Source organism: Natator depressus, chromosome 6, assembly GCF_965152275.1.
Source record: "Natator depressus isolate rNatDep1 chromosome 6, rNatDep2.hap1, whole genome shotgun sequence".
Lineage (NCBI taxonomy): Eukaryota > Metazoa > Chordata > Testudines > Cheloniidae > Natator > Natator depressus.
The window spans coordinates 66702349-66726896 of record NC_134239.1 but is presented as its reverse complement, the minus strand read 5'-3'; the positions used below and the strand labels follow the sequence as shown (position 1 = coordinate 66726896).

General features: G+C 43.2%; 1 protein-coding gene across 2 annotated transcripts in view; it reads right to left on the bottom strand.

The window, feature by feature from the left end:
* Window positions 1-24548, bottom strand: part of RGS6 (regulator of G protein signaling 6) — a 499145-nt gene that overhangs the window by 51045 nt on the left and 423552 nt on the right. The gene's annotated exons all lie outside the window — the stretch shown is intronic.

Below are 24548 nucleotides of genomic sequence, written 5' to 3'. Positions count from 1 at the left end.
CTTACAATCTGATACTCCGCTTCAGAGCTTTGGTGGGTGGAGTTTCTCTGCAATCAGACAGCTGTTTCCCCCCTACCTCACATCATCAACTTGCTTGTTCAGTTTTAATTCATAATTGAATGTATCTTGAGAAACTCAGTTATTTTTCTACTTCCCCTGTGAACTCTTAATAACCTCATGCCAAACACAACAAAATCAAACCTAAATATACTTGATTGAGTAAAGACAGAATAGCAGTAAAAAAGAGAATCTAATTCACAAGAGGAAAAACAGGAACACTGGACATTCCTATTAGTTCTTTGCCTGTGGAAACCTCTTTTATGCTGTTAAATTGTGTATATTTATATCATAAGAAATCTTTTTTCCCGACCCCAAAGCTTCAGTATTTAAGTGCACATGAACCTTTAGGAGAGAGGGAGAACCAGTGAAGGAGTTGGTTGCAACCCAGCAACGCTCCAGCATCCATATACTTTTGCTCAATCCTGGAGTTGTATGTGTGTGTCTGAGTATTACCTTATTCAACGTTTTTACTGTGTTCTCTGTAAGGTAGGCATTGCTGGCAATCTTTTTACTCAGACACAGTATAATCTTTACCCTCTGATGTGACCTGGCTTGGAGCAATCCTTTACTTGTCAATTTTGCTTATTCACTTTCTGATGCCATCATCCTCCAGTGGTGCAATGTTCTATAGCTAATGAATAGCACAAGATTTTACAGAAGAAAAGCCTGTTTACAGCAAAGCCAAAGTCTTTCTGTCCTACTGCATCCTTAAGAAAGAGAATCTCAAAAGACATAAACACAAGCAAAGTGGGAGGCTAGCTTTATTTCCCACTACCAATACAGCCATGAGATTTGACTTCCCCTCTCCAGCAGCCATGGAATATTTGCTCTAGTTGTTTAGCATTGAACATAGAGAGCCAAACTCATAGCCAACTAGAGGGAAAAAAATAAAGTAGATGTCATGAGTTTGGTCATTAAAAGCCTTATATTTTTCTTGTGTGCATGTGACATTATTTATTAACTCTCACAGTATTTCAGTAAGATTGTAGGACTCGACTGTATTAAATTCAGCTGGATGATGACTGGCTCAAGTTAATTTCCTCTTATATCACTAACTCCATGCCCAGCAACGAGTATTTCACAATGGGCAAGAAATCAAACTATGTCAAAACACACACAAGCTTTCCCTGTCCTGAGACCAGGAGCACTGTAGAGATAATTCCTTCTGTAGGTTGGGAATATTTGGGGGCATTGATGGAGGTGACATTCCTGGTCTCTAGAGAGTAAGTGTGCCTGGAGTGTCATAGAGGATCAGTGTCTGTGTAGGGACTGGGCCTATCACGGAGATGAGATTCCCTGCCTCTGAGGACATGCTGGGAGCACAGTAGAGATTATGGCCTCTCAGGAGTGGGTGGAGGAAAGTGTAGATTTCATCACTTTTTAGCATAGTTACGAAGAATATGCTAGCCTTGGAGAAGGCTACAGGGGGGCCTGAGCACAAAAAATGTGCTGCAATACATTATTGGTACAGAGGTTTGGATGCCACTTAATCGGGGGGAAAAACATAGTGGCCTATACTGCCCGGTCCGAGGACCTGACAATTTCTGCATGGCCCAATCCCATATTCCAAGAATCATTGCCTCGGGCGGTGCCCTTAGTGAGTGCTGATGTCTAGGATCTAGTACATAATGGAGAAACCTGCATTCAGATCCTGAGGCTTGCTGTCAGAAGGAAATGATCCTCATGGGGTAAAAATATTTTCAGTCCTCATAGCCGCAGAGACATACAGACAGATGGCACTAGATGTTTGCAGGTTAGAGAGAGATGTACCAAACCAGGTCAGTTCACAGTAAAGCTGTTGCACCTGTACTGTAACAAGGGCAAACTGTCCTCCTCCAAGCCAAGACAACAGCCTCTATTTGTTCTTTGTTAGAAAGAGTAGGGACTTGACAGCTGAGGCTGGGAGAACAAAACAATGATTCATCAGATCTTGAGATTAAAGAAACAGTGAGCTGACACCTTGACTGTGTCCCTCCCAGGAAAGACAAGGCAGAATCACACCCAAAGCTCTAATGTAGATGTATTCATGTCATTTTTCCTGAACATTCTCTCTGGGTTTCCACACCTTGGAACCAGCAAACAATGATATTGCAACTGTTCCTCTGCAGGGCACTGACATTATGGAATTGTTGATAATTATTCCTAAACTTTGAACATTAATGAGGAAAGGTGGTTGAGCATGAGAAATAGCTTCCAGAAGCAAAATCTTGTTCTTCAGTTATAAGTGTTCAAGGGTTTTCTTAAACTCACGACTGATGACATGATGGATATGCTGATCATTTAATAACATAGCTTTTCTGAAACATTCACTGGACATCTGAACCAGCTGTTCATGTTTTGCAGGGTCTGCAGAGTGTCTTCCAGCTGACACCTGCTCAGCATAGCTCCCACTGACTCACTTGAAGAGCTGCTGAGAATGGACCACAAAGGTTCCAGTTTGAATTGTGGCTGCAATAATGTGCATACACAACAAATCCAGCCACTGGATGGTGGATTCTAATAACTGGCTAAGTCCATACTGGTCTTTGATACCCTCCATTAATAGTCACCAATGTATTGTTGATATAACTGTCATGTTAGAATCTAGGGAATCTGCAGCCCATTGAGATGACTTGTAATTATAGTGTCTAGCACCTCACAATTTCTGAAATACACAGAAAAACAAGCAAATTCAAATAATAAATATTGGGGGAAAGACAGATTGACAGTGGGGTATGTGGGAATTTAGCTGCTCTACTCTCATATAGGGCAAATAGGCGAGTCCCATTGTACATATGACTTTAATTCATTCCTTGTTCTGGGCTATCATTACTACCTACTGTGATCCCATTTCCTAACCTACAGAGCAGCTGCATGTGTTTCTCTTCTTTACTGTGTGGCTGAGAGGATGAATAACCTGTTGGGAGGCTATAATCTTTCTCTACAGACATTTTTAGGGATGCGAAAGTGCAATGCCCTCTACAGACATGCACATTCCAAGACATGCTTATCTACATGGTGCTGCTGACAGGAAATTCAGGGCTTTCCAGTTGGAACGTTGGAAGAATATTGCATTTTACAGAGCATGTATCCCAAATCAACGAGTTAGCTGCAATCAGCACAGTGACTATGTAAAGCAAACACACTACTTATGCGATCCACAACGGCTCAGTTGCAACTCTGGACAGTAGAGCCTATTTCATTAGGAGAAGGTTGGGCAGTTTGCTGGAATTGCCCATTACTCTTACTCAAGGAGTGCCATGGAAAAGTTATGTTCTGCCTTGCACTGTTGTTCAGAAGAAGGAAGAGACATTTTATTTTAGGAATAGCAACAAGTCCCCTAGCAATCCTTAGGTACTGCCCCTCAGCGTTAGCAATCACAATGAAACTAACAAAACCTCAGTCCCGTGCACTAACCTTAAGACAACACCCCTCTACGTAATGGTCTAAAAAATAAGCCTATAATATAAATCTCATAAATGACTTTTAAACATCAGCGAAGGGAGCATCCTACTTTTACAACTCTAGAGTAAGTGGAAAAGAGCATTTTTCAAGAACAGGCCAGGGGGCTGGCTCTTATTATCCATCCTATTGGCTCTGTTTAGGGCCTTCTCTCAGAGGCTCAACTCACCAAACCACAGTCTAATGTTGTTTCTGTCACATAAGAGTGCCACCATCCAATCACAGTGGACGAGGTGCCTGATATTGCATGGAAATGTAGGTCATCTAGTCCATGCCACAGGACCAAGTATACCTAAACCTTCCCCGATAGATGCTTGTTTAACTTGTTCATAAAAACCTCTAATGTTGTGAATCCACAACTTCCTTGGTAACCTATTTCAGTCCCTAACTACCCTTATAGTTAGAAAGTTTTTCCTAATATCTAAACTGAGTCTCCCTTGCTGTATATTAAGCCCATTACTTCTTGTCCTACCTTCAATGGACGTGGAGAACTTAATGTTAATCACAGTCCTCTTGAAGACAGACCTTAACTTATCTGAAGACTGTTAACAGGTCCCAAACAATCTTCCTTTCTCAGGACTACGCCTGCCCATTTTTTTTATACCTTTCCATGTAGGTCAAGTTTTCTAAAGCTTTTGTTATTTCTGTTGCTCTCCTCTGGACTACCTCCAATTTGTTCACATCTTTCTTAAAGTCTGGCACCCAGAATTGGACACAGTACTCCAGGTCAGGCCTGGAGTCGAGCAGAACAATAACCTCCCGTGTCTTACAAATGACACACCTGTTAATACAGCCCAGAATGCTATTTGCCTTTTTTGCAGTTGCATCACAGTTGACTCATAGTCAATTTGTGATTCACTATAACCCCTCCTTTCCTGCAGTAATAACGCCTAGCCAGTTAGTTCCCATTTTGTATTTGTGCTTTATTTTTCCTTCTTAAGTATAGTACTGTGCATGTGTCTTTACTGAATTTCACCTTGTTCATTTCAGACAAATACTCAAATTTATTAAGGTCATTCTGAATTCTAACCCTGTCCTCAAAAGTGCCTGTAAGGCCTCCCAGCTTCATGTCATCTGCAGATTTTATTAAGGTACTTTCTATTCCACCATCCAAGTTATTAATGAAAATATTGACTAGTATCTGACCCAAAATAGATCCCCACTGGACCCCACTAGCAGGGGGGCTGGAACAACTTTTATAGTGGGGTTGCTGAGAGCCACTGAACCAGACTGTAAGCCCTGTATATGATGGAAACCACTTCAAGCCAGGGGGTGCAGCAGCACCCTTAGTTCCAGCACCTGTGCCCACTAGATACATCCTCCCAGTCTGACAACAAACCATTGATAATTACTCTTTGAAAGAATCTTTCAACCAGTTGTACACGCACCTTATAGTAGTTTCATCTAGACCACATTTCCCTAGTTTGCTTATGAGAATGTCTCTCAGACTCATAGACTTTAAGGCCAGGAGGGACCATTGTAATAATATAGTCTGACCTCCTGCACATTGCAGGCCACTCTTGTAATAGACCCATAATCTCAGGCTGAGTTACTGAAGTCCTCAAACCATGATTTAAAAACTTCAAGTTACAGAGAATCCACCATTCAACTCTAGTTTAAACCAGCAAGTGCCCCATGTCCCTCACTGCAGAGGAAGGTGAACCCCCCCAGGTTCTCTGCCAATCTGACCTGGGAGACCATTCGTTCTCCACCCCAAATATGGTGATCAATTGAACATGGAGCATGCCATCAAGACCCCCTGCCAGACACCTCGGAAAGAATTTCTGTTGTAACTCATGTGGGACTGTGTCAAAATCCTTACTAAAATTCAGATATACCACCTTTACTGCTTCCCCGCATCCAATAGGCCACTAACCCTAAGTAAGAAGGTAGTTAGGTTGGTTTGGCATGATTTCTTCTTGACAAATCCATGTTGGCTATTCCTTAGCACCCTGTTATCCTCTGATTGTTTAATAATTACTATGTATTACTGAGACCTAGCTAGATGACGCAGCTGGAATTGTAGTGGCTCATGTTGCTTTAGCTAATCACTTAGGGTATGCCTACGCTGCAAAAAAAGGTATACTCGGCTCAGGTTAGCTGACCTGCATTAGCAAGCTTGGGTTAAAATAGCAGTGAGGACATGGGCAATGAGACTTTTAACTCAGGTTAGCAGCTTGAGTTCAACCCCAGGCTCCTTTATAGGCTTTCACTCAAACTGCTAATCTGAAATAAAAGATGCATTAACCCGAGTTAGTTAATATGAGTTCAGAATGCATTTTTTTTTCAGTGTAGACATACTCTTAATCTGGAATATGGAGAACGGCAGTGAAAATAGAGGTTTGCTTTGTGCATCTGATATCAAGCAAAGCTGATCTCCCCTCCCAAGGATGGCTTAGTTTGGGTCTGTGCACCTAATATCAGGAGTCTCACATATTTATCTAGTTATGAAGCCCCATGTCACAGTAATACCAGTGTCTCACATGTGTTAAAACAGTCACAAAACGATCTCTCCCCCTTTCTCCACCTGTAGGAGTAAACATGAACAGTTAGCCTGGGTGTATTTTTGTGCCTGTGGATGTGAAGAGCTAATTGTGGAAAGTGAAGTCAAAAAGAAGAGAGTTTTGCATTTTGTTCTGAAGGCAGTAAGGTCTTTGTGGTCATTCTCCTCTCTTTGGGTAGTGAGCTGTATTGAGTTACATGGGAACCACTCTGAAAATTCTGTCTCCCTGGGGTTGGCAGCTCCATCATTCCTATGGAACGCAGCCGTTGCAGGAGGCTATGGTTGTGGGTGCAGAGATGATCTCTCATGTACCTTAGGCCAATTTCATGCAGGAATTTGAGTATCAGGACAAAGACCTTGAAGTGTGGAGAATGGAGCATTGAGGGGATGTGCTCACAACAATCTGTTTTATGGTTAGATTTTTCAGGGTATATGGCTCCATTACTCGATAGAGTGACATGATCATATCTAAGAATGAATGATACATATAGTTAATTATCATCCTCTAGCAAAAGAACTAAGGTAAAGTATTCATGCTGATTAGATCTACAGGTATCATTTGTTCACTCTCCCCTGTGGTCTAGTGAGTGTGATCAGAACAGCCCTGCTGTAGGTTAACTCTTTCTCCTAAAAGATCCCAGAGGTAGTGCAGGTCACTTGCTTCTACTCTCTGAGACTGTACGGTATCTCCAGACAACAGTCTTTGCTCCCCAGTCTCTGAATTTGAGCAGCTGAGAGCTACAGGTCTGTGTATATCCAGCATTCTGGATAAAGTATCCCTTTTTTGTTTACAACATGTGAATTCTGTCTCTTCTCAAGTCTGAAGAACACTATACAGTGCAGGAGGTGTACAGCCATTCCATATTCTCTGTGCATAGCTTTACATCATGTCTGTTACATTTTGCAAATAATTGCTCAGTTGCTGTTGCAACATATGTTACACTGTAAATGTGAAAATAAATAGTAAATTTTAAAAAGGAAAATGTTGACACTTCTGTGGATTAGAAAACAAAGGACCAACTAGGTAGTAAATCAGGGAACTTTTCTTTACCATAGTTATGAGAGACCGAAAGGAAATCACACCCCGGCTATGGCTGACAGCTGAAGTGTGGGGAAGTAAACCCTGATAAGACGCAGCACCCCTCTGCTGTTTTCCCTTCACATGCCACATCTTTGGAAAGAGATGAAGGACAAGCTTTGTAAATTTTCTTGACAAGAAAGGAAAGAAAAAAAATATCAAAGTTGGAAATCCAGATGGGAATGTGGGAGGTGGATGAGATAGCAGAAGCTGTCTCAAAGCTGCACCTGCTTCAAATCAATGTGTTGCAACAAGATCTTAAGTCTCTCCCTCCCCCTCCCCCAAGCAATCAAAGTACAATGACCCTGACTAGGGCAGAGGGTGGCAGCCGGCCAACCAACCAGGACCTTGGGAATACCAGACGAGAATGTTGGAAACGGCCGAGTGATTTAAAAAATAATTTTATAATGCACTCTTCTAGGCTGGGTACCTGATAGAGCTCAGCAAGCATTTTCTTCATTCAAAGCATCCTTTCTAGTGGGAAATCTTAGCTATTTTCTCTGAATTGTGTGTACAAGAGAAGGGCAGTTTCTCTGGTTGAAAAGTGGGGTTGTTGTTTTTTTTACATCCATCCAAAATTTCATGTGCTCCCCGCCTGGTGCAAAATCTACACAAAGTCCAAGCTTTTTAGGTCTTGCAGGCTCTGGGCTCAAGTATAATGTTCTTGCAACCTTCCAACTCAGATGGTGTTCCAATATGCCCCAGATTCTACCTTGCTAATAGAGAGTGCCCCACATTCTGGTATATATTTAGGAGTAAGCAGAAGCTAATGCTTGTCTGTAGCTGTTTGGATGGACGAAGACACATCTTGAGATTCTCTACACCCTGTATGTTTTAAGGTACAGTTTCTATCACATTTGGAGTATAAAACATTCTTTTAGAATAAAAAAATTGCCCCATTAACAGAGGATCTACACAAGGCCTGTGCACCACTTAGGTTCCACAGGCTTCACATTACATTCCTCCAGCTTGTCCTCTGGAATCCTGCCCTGGCTTACAGGATCCTTGTAGCACAACAGCACAAACACAGACCCAGGGATCATCAGCAAGCTCTGTGCAATAAAAGAACAGAACAAACCCTGGAAGAGAGTCAGTTACAACATTTAAACCTTTTCTGTGTCATTGCTGAACTTAATATTCTTAATAAGCACTCTTATCTGATTACCATTTAGTCTAGACGAGTACTGAGAACTGCACTGAAACTTGATTCAGATTAGGTAGGAGGAATTGCCACATCAGCACCAGAAGCAGAAGGAGCTGGTAGCAGATGTAGTTCAGAGTACGCATGAAATATGTAGCAGGAGGAAGGATCTAACCTTACTATACCCTAAAAGAAAAACACCCTGTTTACCCTTCCCTTTATATTTATGACATGCCCCCGAAATCACAGATAGGGTGAAACGCTGGCTGTTATTTCTTCCTGGAGTTCTAGGAGAAAATAGAGTTAATAAGACACATGCACCTCTAAATATACTACCAAGTATATAAAGACTAACAATATTTTCCACATCTCAAGGACGATTTTAACCAGTTGATTCTGGGAAACTTTCACAGGAGAGTGCCTCAGCCACTTTGTTAGAAGCTCCTGAGATGTGTTGGATGTCGAAATCAAAATCTTGGAGAGCTAAACTCCACCGAATAAGTTTTTTGTTATTTCCTGAGGCGGTATGAAGCCACGGTAGCGCAGCATGGTCGGTTTGCAGGTGGAAATGCCGTCCCCAAACATACGGGCGTAGCTTTTCCAGAGCGTAGACAATGGCGTAACATTCTTTTTCACTGACTGACCAGTTGCTTTCCCTCTCAGACAGCTTCTTGCTGAAAAACACGACAGGGTGGAATTCTTGATCCGGTCCTTCCTGCATTAAAACTGCTCCCACACCATGCTCGGATGCATCTGTGGTTACTAGGAACTGTTTGTCAAAGTCTGGGGCCCTTAGCACACGGTCAGACATGAGTGTCGCTTTAAGCTGGTTAAAGGCCTTCTGACAATCTTTGGTCCACTGAACGGCATTTGGCTGTTTCTTTTTGGTTAGGTCTGTCAGTGGGGCGGCGATTTGGCTGTATTGCGGTACAAATCGCCTGTAATAACCGACCAAGCCTAAGAAGGATTGGACCTGTTTCTTTGACTTTGGGACAGGCCACTTTTGGATAGCATCCACTTTGGCCTGTAGGGGGTTGATAGTTCCTTGACCCACCTGGTGTCCAAGGTAAGTCACTCTGTTTAGGCCTATTTGACAGTTCTTAGCCTTAACAGTTAGTCCTGCCTCCCTTCTGCGCTCAAAGACTTTTTGTAGATGTTCCAGGTGTTCTGCCCAGGAATCCAAAAATATGGCCACATCGTCAAGGTAGGCGACTGCATATTCTCCTAATCCCGCTAGGAGACCATCTACAAGTCTTTGGAAAGTGGCGGGTGCATTCCGCAGCCTGAAAGGGAGCACATTAAATTCATACAGCCCGACATGTGTGGTGAAGGCTGACCTTTCCTTGGCGGATTCATCTAGCGGTACCTGCCAGTACCCCTTGGTTAAGACCAAGGTAGAGATGAACTGGGCCCATCCCAGTTTCTCTAAGAGTTCATCTGTGCGTGGCACTGGATAGTTGTCTGGGCGAGTTACAGCATTTAGCTTATGGTAGTCCATGCAAAAATGTATCTCCCCATCTGGTTTGGGAACTAGAACCACTGGAGATGCCCATGCACTGCCAGAGGGGCGGATTACCCCCATCTGTAGCATATTCTGGATCTCCCATTCTACAGCAGTTTTAGCTTGAGGAGACACCTGGTAAGGTTGGACTTTAATTGGGTGAGCATTACCTGTGTCAATGGAGTGGTATGCCCATTCAATCTGTCCTAGGGTGGCTGAGAATGTCGGCGCGTAGCTACTGCACAGCTTCTTGATCTGCTGTCGCTGCATACACCCAAGGGTCATGGAGAGGCTCACCTCTTCCACGCCACCAGCACTTTTCCCTTCATAGGAGACACCTTCAGGCCACTCAGCGCCATCTCCTCCCTGGGCTGTAAACTGACAAACCTTTAATTCTCTGGATCGATTAGAAGAGCTGAGAGGCGGTGGGTTGCTCCGGGCTGCCGTCCAAGCTCTCTAGAGGCTTTCATCTGCTTCCTGTTTGGTCTGGAACTGTTCCCTTGATGCTGGAGACATCAGTTCCTCATTGGATTGTGGACCGAGGCTTGGTCCCTCTGGAAGAGATGTAGGGGATGGGGCTGTTTCTGTTGACTGTGAACCGCTCTCCGCTGGTGCACTATGTTGGGGTTCAGGCTCTGGCTGAACCTCTTGTGTAGAGTTATTGGCTGCTGCCAGTTCCGGTTCTGGAACTGGCTCTGTCTGGGTCTCTGGGACTGGATCCACTACTGCTGTTGCAGACATTGGCATGGGGTCCGGGTCCATCACCTCTGACCGGGTCCTGGTAGAGGCTTCCGGAACAGAGCTAGGTGGGATGGCTTGCTTAGCCTGGCTGCAGGTGACCATTCCCACCCTCTTGGCTCACTTCTCATGATTGACCAAGTCTTCCCCCAACAGCATGGGGATGGGATAATCATCATAGACTGCAAAAGTCCACGTTCCTGACCAGCCCTTGTACTGGACAGGCAACTTGGCTGTAGGCAAATTGAAAGAGTTGGACTTAAAGGGTTGAATTGTCACTTGGATCTCTGGGTCGATTAAACTGGGGTCCACTAAGGAAGCATGGATAGCCGACACTTGTGCTCTGGTGTCCCTCCACGCGGTGACTTCTTCCCGCCCACACTCACAGTTTCCCTCTGCTCCAAGGGTATCTGGGAGGTATCTGGGCCTGAGGACCTCTGGTGTGATTCCGGTGCAATGAACTGTAATCTGTTGGGGTTCTTGGGGCAGTTGGCCTTTACATGCCCTGGCTCGTTACATTTAAAACATCGTCCAGCTGATGGGTCACTGGGGCCAGGGGGGTTGCTGGAGAATGGTGTGGCGGGACGATAAGTTGGCTGGAGGGTTCCTTGGCAGGTAGGTGGGGCCTTGGGCTGCACCTGGTAGTAGGGTGTGGTCTGAGGTTGTCCCTTCTGGTATCTGCTCCAACTGCAACCAGGGTTGTTCCTCTCTGCTCCCTCCACCTGTTTTGTTCCGGCTTGCCCCGCCTCTCTAGCGGTCTGCGACTGCTCGTATAGATCAGCATAAGAAGCAAGACTTTCTGCTGAGTCCATTTCCTTATCCCATAAACACTGTTTTATTTCCTCCTTGGACATATTCAGGAATTGCTCCTGAGCTATCAAATCACACATTCCGTCAAAGCTAGTGACACCCCTTCCTTGGACCCATTTACCTAACAGATCCTTCATCTGGTTTAGATAAGCCACATTACTTAGACCAGGCCCTCTCTTAAGGGTTCAAAATTTTACTCTGTTTGTTTCAGATGTAATTTGAAATTGCTTTAAAACCAAATCCTTGAATTTATTATAGTGAGAAGCCTCATCAATAGGCATCTTATTGAATATGTCCAGAGCTCTTCCAGTTAATTTTGCGACCAATGTGGTCATCTTGTGAACTTCAGGAATTTTATGGAGAGTGCACAGTCTCTCAAAGGTGAGAAAATATTCAGCAATATCACTGGATTCATCATACTGTGGACATAGTCACTCCCATTTGTGGATTGTGGGGAAGGATGGTTAGGGTTATCCAGTAGATTCCGCTCAGCCTTTGCCTTCTCCATCTCCAGTGCATGCTTCGTCTCTTTTTCCTTCTCCACCTCAGCATGCTTCCTCTCTTTTTCCTTTTCCTCCATTTCTTTTTCCTTTGCCTCCATAGCTCTCCTGTGAGCAGCCTCTTGGTTTTTTTTCTGTCTCTCTTGCTGCCTCTAGTTCTCTCCTGCGGGCAGCCTCTTTGGCTGTTTCTGCCTTGGGCTCTGCCATGTTTGCCTCTCTGTTTTTAACTAACTTTACACCTGAGAGTTAGAACTAAAACAAACAAACAAAAAACTTGGCTTATCAAAACAAAAATAGGTTGTGCTGTAACTGGATACCTATGTTGTCTGATAATGATTGTCAGCCTACAGAAAAATCCTTAAAAAAAACCCCTAACATCTTTGTCTCCAGGCAAATAGACAGAAAACCCCTCTAGTTGCTCTTAGGTAAAAAACAACTTCAGGTCTGTAAAGACTTGTGAATTTCCCTGCAGGAGGTTAACCACCCTGCCTTTAGGTAGAGAAAACTCTAGCTCACAAAAGACAATTCCCTTTTGTCTCTGCTCTGGCCCCCAAGCAGAGACAAAAAAACCCTCTAACTGCTTTCAGCTTAAAATCTGCTTTCCAACAGCCCAGAGGAAAAAAAATATGTCCTTTTAAAAAATCTGTGCTTCTGGTTCAAAAAATCCCAAACTGATCTTAAAATAATTTCAAGTTAATCCCACCGCTCTGCCACCATGTCAAGGTTCCTTCCCCACTCTGAACTCTAGGGTACAGAGGTGGGGACCTGCATGAAAAAAACCCTAAGCTTATTTTTACCATCTTAGGTTAAAACTTCCCCAAGGTACAAACTATTTTACCTTTTGCCCTTGGATTTTATTGCTGCCACCACCAAGCGTCTAACAAATATATAAAAGGGAAAGAGCCCGCTTGGAAACATCTTTCCCCCCCAAATCCTCCCAAACCCTACACCCCCTTTCCTGGGGAAGACTTGATAAAAATCCTCACCAATTTGCATAGGTGAACACAGACCGAAACCCTTGGATCTTAAGAAAAATGAAAAAGCAATCAGGTTCTTAAAAGAAGAATTTTAATTGAAGAAAAAGTAAAAGAATCACCTCTGTAAAATCAGGATGGTAAATACCTTACAGGGTAATCAGATTCAAAACATAGAGAATCCCTCTATGTTACAATCCCTTAAGTTACAAAAAGACACAAAAACAGGAATATACATTCCATTCAGCACAACTTATTTTATCAGTCATTTAAACAAAACAGAATCTAACGCATATCTAACTAGATTGCTTATTAACCCTTTACAAGAGATCTGACCTGTATTCCTGCTCTGGTCCTGGCAAAAGCATCACACAGACCGAGAGAACCTTTGTTTCTCCCCCCGTCCAGATTTGAAAGTATCTTGTCTCCTCATTGGTCATTTTGGTCAGGTGCCAGCGAGGTTATCCTAGCTTCTTAACCCTTTACAGGTGAAAGGGTTTTTCCTCTGGCCAGGAGGGATTTTAAAGGTGTTTACCCTTCCCTTTATATTTATGACACACCCATTAAAAACTCAAAGGGTTTTAACTCAAAATACCCTTAGCCTTCCGCAGCACACACACAAAAAACCCCACTCTTCTGCATTTGTTTTTTTCTTGTTTCCATTGCATTTTCAATTTTCTTCCCTTTTTTCCCTTTTCAGACTACCTTTGTGTAATCATTTTAGCAGTGTCTGCATGTGCCAACTATATCAAAATTACAAAGTTCCCTGGTTGAGCCCCCTGGTTAATTAGAGTGGTGCTAGCTAGCATTGCTATGGTTAAATGATCATTGTAGACTCTGTTGGAGCCCTAGATTTTTAGAGATTTATAGTTTACAAAAGAAATGTTTCAGGCTGGTAATTGACACAAAAGGTCTGCCTGAGAGTGAACTGCTTTGGAAAATTTGAGAAAAATCTATTTGACCATTCTCAAGTTATTTAAGTGACACAATAAATTACATCTGAAGTTTTAGCTGTTGGTTTTCCTTTGCACTCAAACAAGTGATACTGTTATTTAACAACTGATGTGTAATTAGATCATAATATGGACTTACCTCTTTGCTAAACTAGAAAAGCATAAAACCATGACTGCAATAAACATTGGGATGAAGGTACAGTAAGGTGGTGATGGGGAAAAAGAAACAACCATAAGCATTCAGAGCTCATTTTTAGTAATGTAGAGGAATCCACTGTTTATCCCTGTAGATCCACAGTTGGAAATGCAATGTAAACCTTTACGGTTAGTTTATAATGTATAGATGGTAATATAACATATCTTTAGCATCAGAGCTATTGGAAATCTATGTGATAGTTGGTTTTTCACCCTCAAATATATGGTGGAAGTGCAAAACTGCTAGGTGTTCTTTACATGCTCATTGTGGGAGCATACAAAGGTGTAGAGTTCTGGAATTCAGTATAATCCAGAGGTCAGCTTTGTACTATAGGAGGATTTAGAGCTAAATATAAAAACAGCTCTCCTGGGAGACAGGAGGGGACTCAGTATTCTAATGTCATACGAGCAGCTTTAGGTTTTGAGAGCAATGATCATTAGTAAGAAGTTGATTCTCACAATATGGTGAAATCCTGGTCCTTGGCAAAAAACCTGAGTGAACAGGCTTTGCCTCATGGAGGAGGCAGACTTTGCAGGGAATGGAATCCCCTTTCAACCAGGAAACACTGCATAGTGAAGCCTCCATAAACTGTAGTAGTGGCCATAGCCCACTGCATCCCCATACATGTTGTCCAGCTGATACACAAGGTTCTTGAACTTACTGTTCAAGACTTTGCTGTAGCCCCAATCCATCTGCCACTTCCCTTTCCACGTTCCCGTGAAGAGAACACTACTACAAAGCTGAGTTTCATTGTGTGCAGGGATATTTGGAGTCCCTCTGCAGCAGAAGTGGCCCTATGGAAGTAGCCTACAATAGCAAATATCATACAACACGTCAATGGCAGGGGCTACATACAAAAAAAGTGTCCCTACTGTGATAAATTATGTCAGTCCTTTTGGAGATAAATGGAGAACACATGCTGGGTCCATGGGTAGATTTGTACTATTCGCAAGTTATTGCAAAGTATTATATCATATGTTTGTATGCTCTGACTACAGATTTCAGATCAGATTTTGGCTTCAGAAGTTGTATGTTGAGTCATCCTGGAGGAGTTGCTATTGTTTGCGGCACAGGAAGCTAGTATGCTCAGTATTCTGCAGACCACTCTTCCTTGGGGAAATGCTGTGTGGACAAACACATTGGCCAATGTACTTCTCATCTCATTCTCATGTGCTTTGGAGAGACCTATATTATTGAATGTACAAGGAGGGAGCTTGTTCCTTATGCCCTCTTCCTAACCCCATGCCCTTGTGCAGTACCGGAAGGGAGTCAATCATTGAGGTCTCATCCCGCAGAGAGACAACAGCTTGACAAAGGCTGTCACTTTAGACTTCATGACTATATGTCATTTGTCATGAACTGGTGAGATTTCAAGTCCATCAGTCCAGTCACAAAATATGGACACTAAACAACAAATTCAAAATGAAAATCATTTCAAAACCATGAACTACTTCAAGATTTGTAGCATGCACACACGTTCTTTTTAAAAAAGTCAGGAAACTGAAAGAATTAGTTGTTGAATACCTTCTACTGTGCAGAACCCTGGTTGGTATCTTTTGTCTTCTTCTTCTACAGTAACAGGGACTCAGATCTAACCCTTCACCTTCACTTTCCTGATTTTCACTATTTGCTACACTTAATTGTTCACTTGAAGATGGTCCCCCATTAGATTCATGATGTTTGGTCATAGGCTGCTCTGTGAAATCCACAGGGTATTTATTCATCCTTTAGTCTGCATAATAATGTAAGCTTAACAGACAGACAGACATGGTGAGGGTTCTGGGGAGAACTATACTTCTGCAATCACAATAGACCACACCTGGGTAGAGAAATTGGAGAGAAATGGAAGGAAGTGTTGCCCCCTACAGCCCAAAGGAGCTGGACACAGACAAAGGAGCAAGGGAGAACTCTACACCTGGTTTGTGCACAGTCTCTTCCATAGAAGGATATCACAAAAAGTTTAATAACTGAGAATGTTAATTAGGAAAATGCAGTCTGGAGATAACAGCAAAAGACTGAGTCAGGACTCCTGAGTTCTGTTCCATGCTTTGTCATTAACTTGCTCTGTGACCATGACCAATCTCTAAACTTCTCTGTACTGGCTCAGTTTCCCCATCTGAAGACTGGGGATAATAATACTTATTTTCCTTTATAGTAGTGAGTGTGTATGTGGGCTGGCTACATGAGTGGAGGTTGAAATACATGATTAAATTGTTTGTAAAGTGCCTTGAGGGTTTTGTACAAAAGATGTTACAGTTCTGCAAAGGTTTATTATTTTTAAACTTTCCTTTCTTCCAATCATTTCTACTCAAGACCCATCAAAAAGAGATCTGTCTACTGAACGGGCAATATGAAATACATTGCTCTTCATCTGCTTGCTTCATTTCTTCCTTGCTTGAAAACACCAAACAAACAATACACACACACACACACACACACACACACACTCTCTCTCTCTCTCTTTCTCAGAGGTTCTCGCTTTCAGGAGAAGGGAAAATGAGAGCTCACCCCACACGTGGAGAAGATCTCCATCAACCCATTAAGTGTTTGCTTTTAATGTCAGAGATCAACATGGTCCTAATATTATTACGGTACTAGTCTCAGCTAAAGATGGAATCAAAATGAAAGGCTGATCGCTTGAAAATTTTGTAGAAGTTCCTATCTCTATAATGTGCCAGAACAAACTGGATCCAAATTTGGGGCTGCTGAGATCTGGAATTGGATCCAAACTTCACGGGCCAGGTGCATCTCTAGTCTGAGCAGATGGAGTCTGGCACAATGATCTAACTCTGCTTTGGAATTAAGTATCTGAGCAGTACAGTTAAACCCTTACTTGAGCTGGGATCAGAACTGAATTTCCCTAAATCACCTCCATATTTAACAATAGCTGATTACCTCAGGTAATTGAACATAAATCTAAAATAGCTGTTTGGTTTATCAAACCAGAAAACAAACAAAAAAAGTCCAACTAACCATACACAAAAGAAACCTCAAGGGCAACTTTGTGGCACAATCTATTAAAGTATGCATGGCTCCAGAATCTACCAGGAAATGTCCAACAACCAAGCATTAATATCAGGAAACGCAGCGCATTCTTGTGATATTGGTTCACAATGCCATGGCCTGTGAGACTGGAACATAGATCAATGGCTCTCTGAAGGGTAGAGGACATTTCAACTGGCTAGGAACCTAATAAAAATTTGAAAAATAAAATAAAATGGAGTTTATTAAAAAAAACTCAAAAGAATGTCAGGAGAAAGTAGAGCTTGTGTGTCACATAATCAAGCCCCTATTTCTACCTCAGGTAAGAAATGGGTTGGTGATCAGCAGCTTCATTTGCAGAAGGAGGATGTTTGGATAGACTGGTACCTATATACTTTCCAAATCTGACCCTGGCAGCATCATGTCTTAGGGCCTCACACTGGTTGCTCAATGATGCTGATACCTGTTCTGAGAGTTTAGAACTTGCTAAGTGGTGCACTGGTTTAACTGAGCAGACCTTTCCCTATGGTGTCCTTGTATTAAAAGCTGCTTTAGTCCCAAGTAAACACTGTTTTGATCGTTACAATCTTTTGCTTAGTGGACAGTTGTCTAAGAGCAGAAAATAATCATTTAAATTGGCAGTGTCTCCTCCGGAGGGGACCAGGATTGGAATAACAAAAGATGCTGCAGATCAAGGTTGAGGAGCATTAGCATAGCTGTGTATATCGGGGATCAGGGAAGAATAAGCAATGGGGGTTGTGCAGATGAATGAGGTGCACTTGTAAAAGTATCAGGGTGGGAGTGGGGAGCTGGGCTCAGGAGTGGAATAGCATAGAACAGGGCTAGACAGGTCTTAAGTGTACTGGCAAAGATGGATGGGGGCCTGGGATGTGACTGGAATAGCAAGAGGTGCGACAAGGCAGGATGGATGTGCATAAACAGAGCAGTGTGGGAATACATGAGTAAAATATCAGATGGGGGGAGTTTTGCAGGGCGGGATTGAGTCATGTTAGCAAAACTGAATGGGGCAAAGGTGGCAAAATCCTTACTCATGCATAAATCTATTTTATTGGGACCACTGTAATGCACACTAAATTTATCTAAAATTTAGATCTGGATTATAAGTACTCCAAAGTTCAAGGATGTTTGGATCTAAAATTTTTGTTCAGCTCAGTATAAAGTTAGGGGTCATTAGCAAAATTCAACCCCACTGAAAATGGAGGTAGGAGTGGGACTTGGATCAAGAGGTTTTGCCTGGGGCTCATCTACAATGTTTTCTTAACCTCCCTTGTTGTTCTGCGTGGTTGTAACTTTTCTGTATAAGTTCTTAGTGCAAGCAAGATATGTTCTGTAAAGCATTGTGTACATATACAGTGTTATATAAATGAATTATAACAATAATATGCCAAAGTTTGACTTTTTGGTCTTCATGTGTTCAGTAGTTTGAAGCACATTTTGTCATATTACTTCCTTCCCTTTTATTCCTATGCCAACATTTCTTCCCTGTTTTTCCAGTGTGCTCCTGGTATTCTGTACGGATGTTATCCCATAGTTCAGCATGCAGGCAAGATACTACTCCATGGTCACCTTTTCCTATTTTCTTAATTCAGATATAGTGTTTTCCTTTTCTCAGCTGAGCCAACCCTCTCTCCCCTCTTAGAGCATCTCGAAGTCATTGGCATTTAATGAATGCACTGTTTGGTAAACTAAATTTGTCTCTCCTTATACCAGGACTTTCACATTGTTTTATTCTGTCCCCTATCTTGTGTAGTTTTAACATAACAGTCACATTTCTGCCTCCCTGCCATTAGTATGTTTTGACTGATTCTGTCTGGCTTACACCACAGGAATGTGATGTGTTGAACTCTCATGGGATCTTGGTACACTCAGATAATAGAAAGATGCCCACAACATTCCAGGACTTTGGAGCCAGCCAACACAGTTTCACAAGGGGGCAATGCTGACCAGGGAAGGGATGTAGTTAGGGTACTCAGGGTATGCTATGTGGAGCCTACACTGATGAGGCTCCAGTTGAGCACATACCATATCTTAAAGCAGCCATCTTCAGACTGAGCCTCTGTGAAAGCTGGCTGTGCAAACAGAATCTGCCTTTCTCCAGGGTGAATCCATGGTAGCTCCAATAGTCTAGTTTTCCACTAGGCATATGGCATTTATGTTACCTCCTATGTCTGCTTTTTCTCATTATTTAGTCTCATTAGTTAATTTGCCAATTAACTCAGAAATTAGTGGTATGGCTTTCTAAGGACTATAAACTATTAGAAGCCATCTACAGTGCACAAGCAGCTAACTTGGATACATGATCCCCATGAACTCACTCTGAATTCTATCTTTGGAGTGTTTTTGTAGGTAGAGGATTTGATCTCCAACTCGAATACAGGAGATTACAGGAGAGCACCTCTGACTCATAGAATCTCTTGGTCATGGGAATATTTTCATTAACTGCAACAGAAAGTGGTGGAATCAAAATCTATCAGGAGGCAACCACATTTAACTAAAACTTGTCTTAGGAACTCCCATTTGATTTGATTAGCTCCCTTTGGGCAGCAATTAAAATGGAAATTGATCAGTCCAAGTCTAGATTTTCTGCCATCTTCTTCCAATTAAAAGTTTATTGAAGCAAGATGGACTTCTTAACAATAATTCTACTTATTGTAATAATTTTCTTTTGCACTCACTCTTGTTGTGCCTGTAATAACTTTGGGCTATATTTTCCCATCACAATTTCTCCTGCTTAAAGGGGATCTACAGGTGACACAGAGATGCCACAGCTCCTGGTCACCTGTTTTGGGGTATGGCTGATGGAAAAAGGTATGCATTGTTAATCTCCTGCTATAAAAACTGCTTTCAGGCTGCTTTAATTTATGCTGGGGTCTGCCTTGGAACCTTTGCACACACCCCTTCTGACTCATGACCAAGATAGAGAGGAATAAAGCATTTGATTCAAGTTTGAAGATTCCTCTCCTAACCTTATAAAAAGCACTACTCTACAGTCATGGTCCAAAATACATCACAGCTGACAGCAGTTAATGTTAATGCAGCATTTTCACTAAATTAGATCTCTGAGAAATGTACAATCTAGTGTGCATAAGGCATGGGGACGAATGGAAGATTGTTCTTTGTACCCAGTACAGGCAGGCTGAATATCTAGTAATGCCATTTGGCTTAACCTATGCCCCCACAAAGTTTTAACATTTTGTAAATGATGTGATCAGGAACATTCTGGACCAATACCTGATCATATGCCTTGCTGATATACTGGTGTTTCTGAGAGCCCTGAGCAGCGCTACCATAATGGCTGGTCCATCCTGTAGAGGCTTTGGACGCGTGATTCGTACGCCAAACTACGGACGCGTACCTTCAACCAGTCCACCATTGAATTTTTGGATTACATTATTTCCCCAGAGGGTATTCAGATGGACCTGCACAACTGGATAGAATCCCGGACCCACTGAGAAATTCAATGCTTCCTGGACTTTTGCAAATTTTTATAGGCAATTCACCACCAATTTCTCTGAACAAATATCTCCCCCACCCCCTGACTTCCATCCTTCATAAAGCTGTTTGGTTCACTTGCTTGGCTGAACCCAGTGTGCTTTTGACCAGCCTTAACCATGGTCACAAATCTGGCACATCCCGATCTGACTCGCCCATTTATAGAGGAAGCAGATATGTCCAAGGTGACAATCAGGGTGGTACTCCTGCAGCGATTTGGACCCCAGCATACCAATCTCTGAAAACTCACCCCCCACAGAAACGAGTTATGAAACACTGGACAAGGAGCAACGCACAATCAAAACTGCTTTTGAAGAATGGCGTCACCACCTTTGAGGGAGCTCAGCACCCAGTACAGGGTTTTTTTTAACCATAAGAATTTTGAGTTCCTCTGCAAGGCCCAAGCTTTGACAAGGTGGGCTTTGTTCTTCTCTCGATTTGAGTTTACAATCACTTACTACTCAGGAAACTGAATTGGGAAAGCTGAGGTTCTATCACAAAAGGAGGAATACTACTGAGAAAATGAGGAACTTACCTCTGAGCTCCCTACCTCCTCAAGCCTAGTAAGTTTGTCAATGCTGCAATTCATCAAGACCCGGTCCACCTCAAAGAAGACCCACTTACCCAAGGAACATAGTCTATACCCTTAGGGACTAAGAGGCACAGGATGGGACAACATACTTTGAGAGCATATATGTCCCCCCAGGATATCCCCGACTGGAGGTGCTATGACAGTGCTACAGCATTCTGCTGGCAGATCATTTTGGCCACCTTAAGACCTCCCACATGACTGCCCATTTTTTCTGGTGGCCCCACATACAGGTGATCATGGGCTAAGCTCAAGAGCTTGACCCGGTACTTAGTTGGAACTACCAACTGTCTCTCAGGATGCCAGTCTTCCTGGTGTCCACCAGAAAGAGTTTCCTTGTATAAAAGTCCTCTTTCTGCAACAAACCTGGATCGATTAGAAGAGCTGAGAGGCGGAGGGTTGCTCCAGGCTGCCGTCCAAGCTCTCTGGAGGCTTTCATCTACTTCCTATTCGGTCTGGAACTGTTCCCTTGATGCTGGAGACATCAGTTCCTCATTGGATTGTGGACCTAGGCTTGGTCCCTCTGGAAGCGATGTAGGGGATGGGGCTGTTTCCGTTGACTGTGAACCGCTCTCCGCTGGTGCACTATGTTGGGGTTCAGGCTCCAGCTGAGCCTCTTGTGTAGGGTTATCAGCTGCTGCTGGTTCAGGTTCGGTGGGGCCCTCTGGTGTTGGGGTCGCAAGTACTGGATTCAGTGCTGGCAATGGGTCTGGTGCTAGTTGTTCTGCCGGTTTCGGTTCTGGCTCTGTCTGGGTCTCTGGGACTGGATCCAGTACTGCTGTTGCAGACATTGGCCTGGTGTCCGGGTCCATCACCTCTGACTGGGTCCTGGTAGAAGTTTCCGGAACAGAGCTAGGCGTGACGGCTTATTTAGCCTGGCTGCGGGTGACCATTCCCACCCTCTTGGCTCGCTTCACATGATTGGCCAAGTCTTCCCCCAACAGCATGGGGATGGGATAATCATCATAGACTGCAAAAGTCCACGTTCCTGACCAGCCCTTGTACTGGACAGGCAACTTGGCTGTAGGCAAATTGAAAGAGTTGGACTTGAAGGGTTGAATCGTCACTTGGATCTCTGGGTCGATTAAATTGGGGTCCACTAAGGAAGCATGGATAGCCAACACTTGTGCTCCGGTGTCCCTCCACACGGTGACCTTCTTCCCGCCCACACTCACAGTTTCCCTCTGCTCCGAGGGTATCTGGGAGGTATCTGGGCCTGAGGACCTCTGGTGTGATTCTGGTGCAATGAACTGTAATCTTTTGGGGTTCTTGGGGCAGTTGGCCTTTACATGCACCAGCTCGTTACATTTAAAACATTGTCCAGCTGACGGGTCACTGGGGCGAGGGGGGTTGCTGGAGAATGGTGTGGCGGGATGATAAGTTGGCTGGAGGGTTCCTTGGCAGGCAGGTGGGGCCTTGGGCTGCACCTGGTAGTAGGGTGTGGTCTGAGGTTGTCCCTTCTGGTATCTGCTCCAACTGTGACCAGTTTTTTTCTTTTCTGCCACCTCCACCCATTTGGCTCCAATCTACCCTGCCTCGATTACAGTTTTGGGCTTCCCAACTAGGATGTATCTTTCTATTTCCTCAGGAACACCCTCTAAGAACTGCTCCATTTGCATTAGGAAGGGCAAATCTTCTAGAGATTTAACACTTGCTCCTGATATCCAGGCATCCCCATGTTTCACAATGTGGTAGGCATGTCAGGTAAATGACACATCTGTTTTCCACCTTAAGGCTCTGAACCGCCGACGGGAATGCTCGGGTGTTAGCCCCATTCTGACTCTCACCTTGGTTTTAAACAGTTCGTACTGGTTCATGTGTTCCTTAGGCATTTCAGCCGCCACCTCAGCTAAGGGTCCACTGAGCTGCGGCCTCAGCTCTACCATGTATTGGTCTGTAGAGATGCTGTACCCAAGGCAGGCCCTTTCGAAGTTTTCTAAGAAGGCCTCGGTATCATCACCTGCCTTGTAGGTGGGGAACTTTCTGGGATGGGAAGTGGTACCTGGAGAAGGATTGCTAGGGTTTGTTGGTATATTCTGCTGAGCCTTTGCCTTCTCCATCTCCAGTGCATGTTTCCTCTCTCTTTCCTTCTCCTCCTCCACATGCTTTCTCTCTCTTTCCTTCTCCTCCTCCACATGCTTCCTCACTCTTTCCTTCTCCTCCATTTCTTTGGCCCTTGCCTCCATTCCCATGCGCATGAGATCTATCTGTCTTTCATGTTCCTTTTAAAGAAAAAAGAAAAGGAGTACTTGTGGCACCTTAGAGACTAACCAGTTTATTTGAGCATGAGCTTTCGTGAGCTACAGCTCACTTCATCGGATGCATAGCATATCGTTCTGCAGTTTCCACGATATGCTATGCATCCGATGAAGTGAGCTGTAGCTCACGAAAGCTCATGCTCAAATAAACTGGTTAGTCTCTAAGGTGCCACAAGTACTCCTTTTCTTTTTTCTTTTTACGAATACAGACTAACACGGCTGTTACTCTGAAACATGTTCCTTTTGTTTTTCCTCAGCCTCAAATCTGGCTAATTCCAGCTTTTGTTGAAACGTGGAGTCTGTCATCCTAACCTCTCTGTTTTTAACTAACTTTACACCCAAGAGTTAGAAATAAAACAAACAAACAAACAAACAAGCTTGGCTTGTAATATTTTGCTGTGCTGTAATAGGATACCTATATTCCGATGGTGATTGTCAGCCTACACAAAAATCCTAGAACCCCCCCCCCCCCAAAAAAAAAAACAAAAACAAAAAACCAAAAAAACCCAAAACCCCTAACACCTTTGTCTCCAGGCAAATAGGCAGAAAAACCCTCTAGTTGCTCTTAGGTAAAAAACTTCTTCTGGTCTGTGAAGACTGGTGAATTTCCCTGCAGGAGGTTAACTACCCTGCCTTTAGGTAGAGAACACTCCAGCTCACAAAAGACAATTCCCTTTTGTCTCTGCTCTGGCCCCAAAGCAGAGAAAAAAAAACAACCTCTAACTGCTTTCAGCCAAAAACCTGCTTTTCAGCAGCCCAAAGGAAAAAAAAATTCGTTTTCCAATCAGTGCTTCTGGTTTAAAAAATCTCAAATTGATCTCAAAATGATTTCAAGTTAATCCCACCGCTCTGCCACCATGTCAAGGTTCCTTCGCCACTCTGAACTCTAGGGTACAGATATGGGGACCTGCATGAAAACATCCTAAGCTTACTTTTACCAGCTTAGGTTAAAACTTCCCCAAGGTACAAACTATTTTACCTTTTGCCCTTGGACTTTATTGCTGCCACCACCAAACGTCTAACCGGTATTATTATTATTAGGAAAGAATCCGTTTGGAAACGTCTTTCCCCCCCAAAATCCTCCGAAATCTTACACCCCCTTTCCTGGGGAAGATTTGATAAAAATCCTCACCTATTTGCATAGGTGAACACAGACCCAAACCCTTGGATCTTAAGAACAATGAAAAAGCATTCAGTTTCTTAAAAGAAGAATTTTAATAGAAGAAAAAATAATAAGAATCACCTCTGTAAAATCAGGATGGTAAATACCTTACAGGGTAATTAGATTCAAAACATAGAGAATCCCTCTAG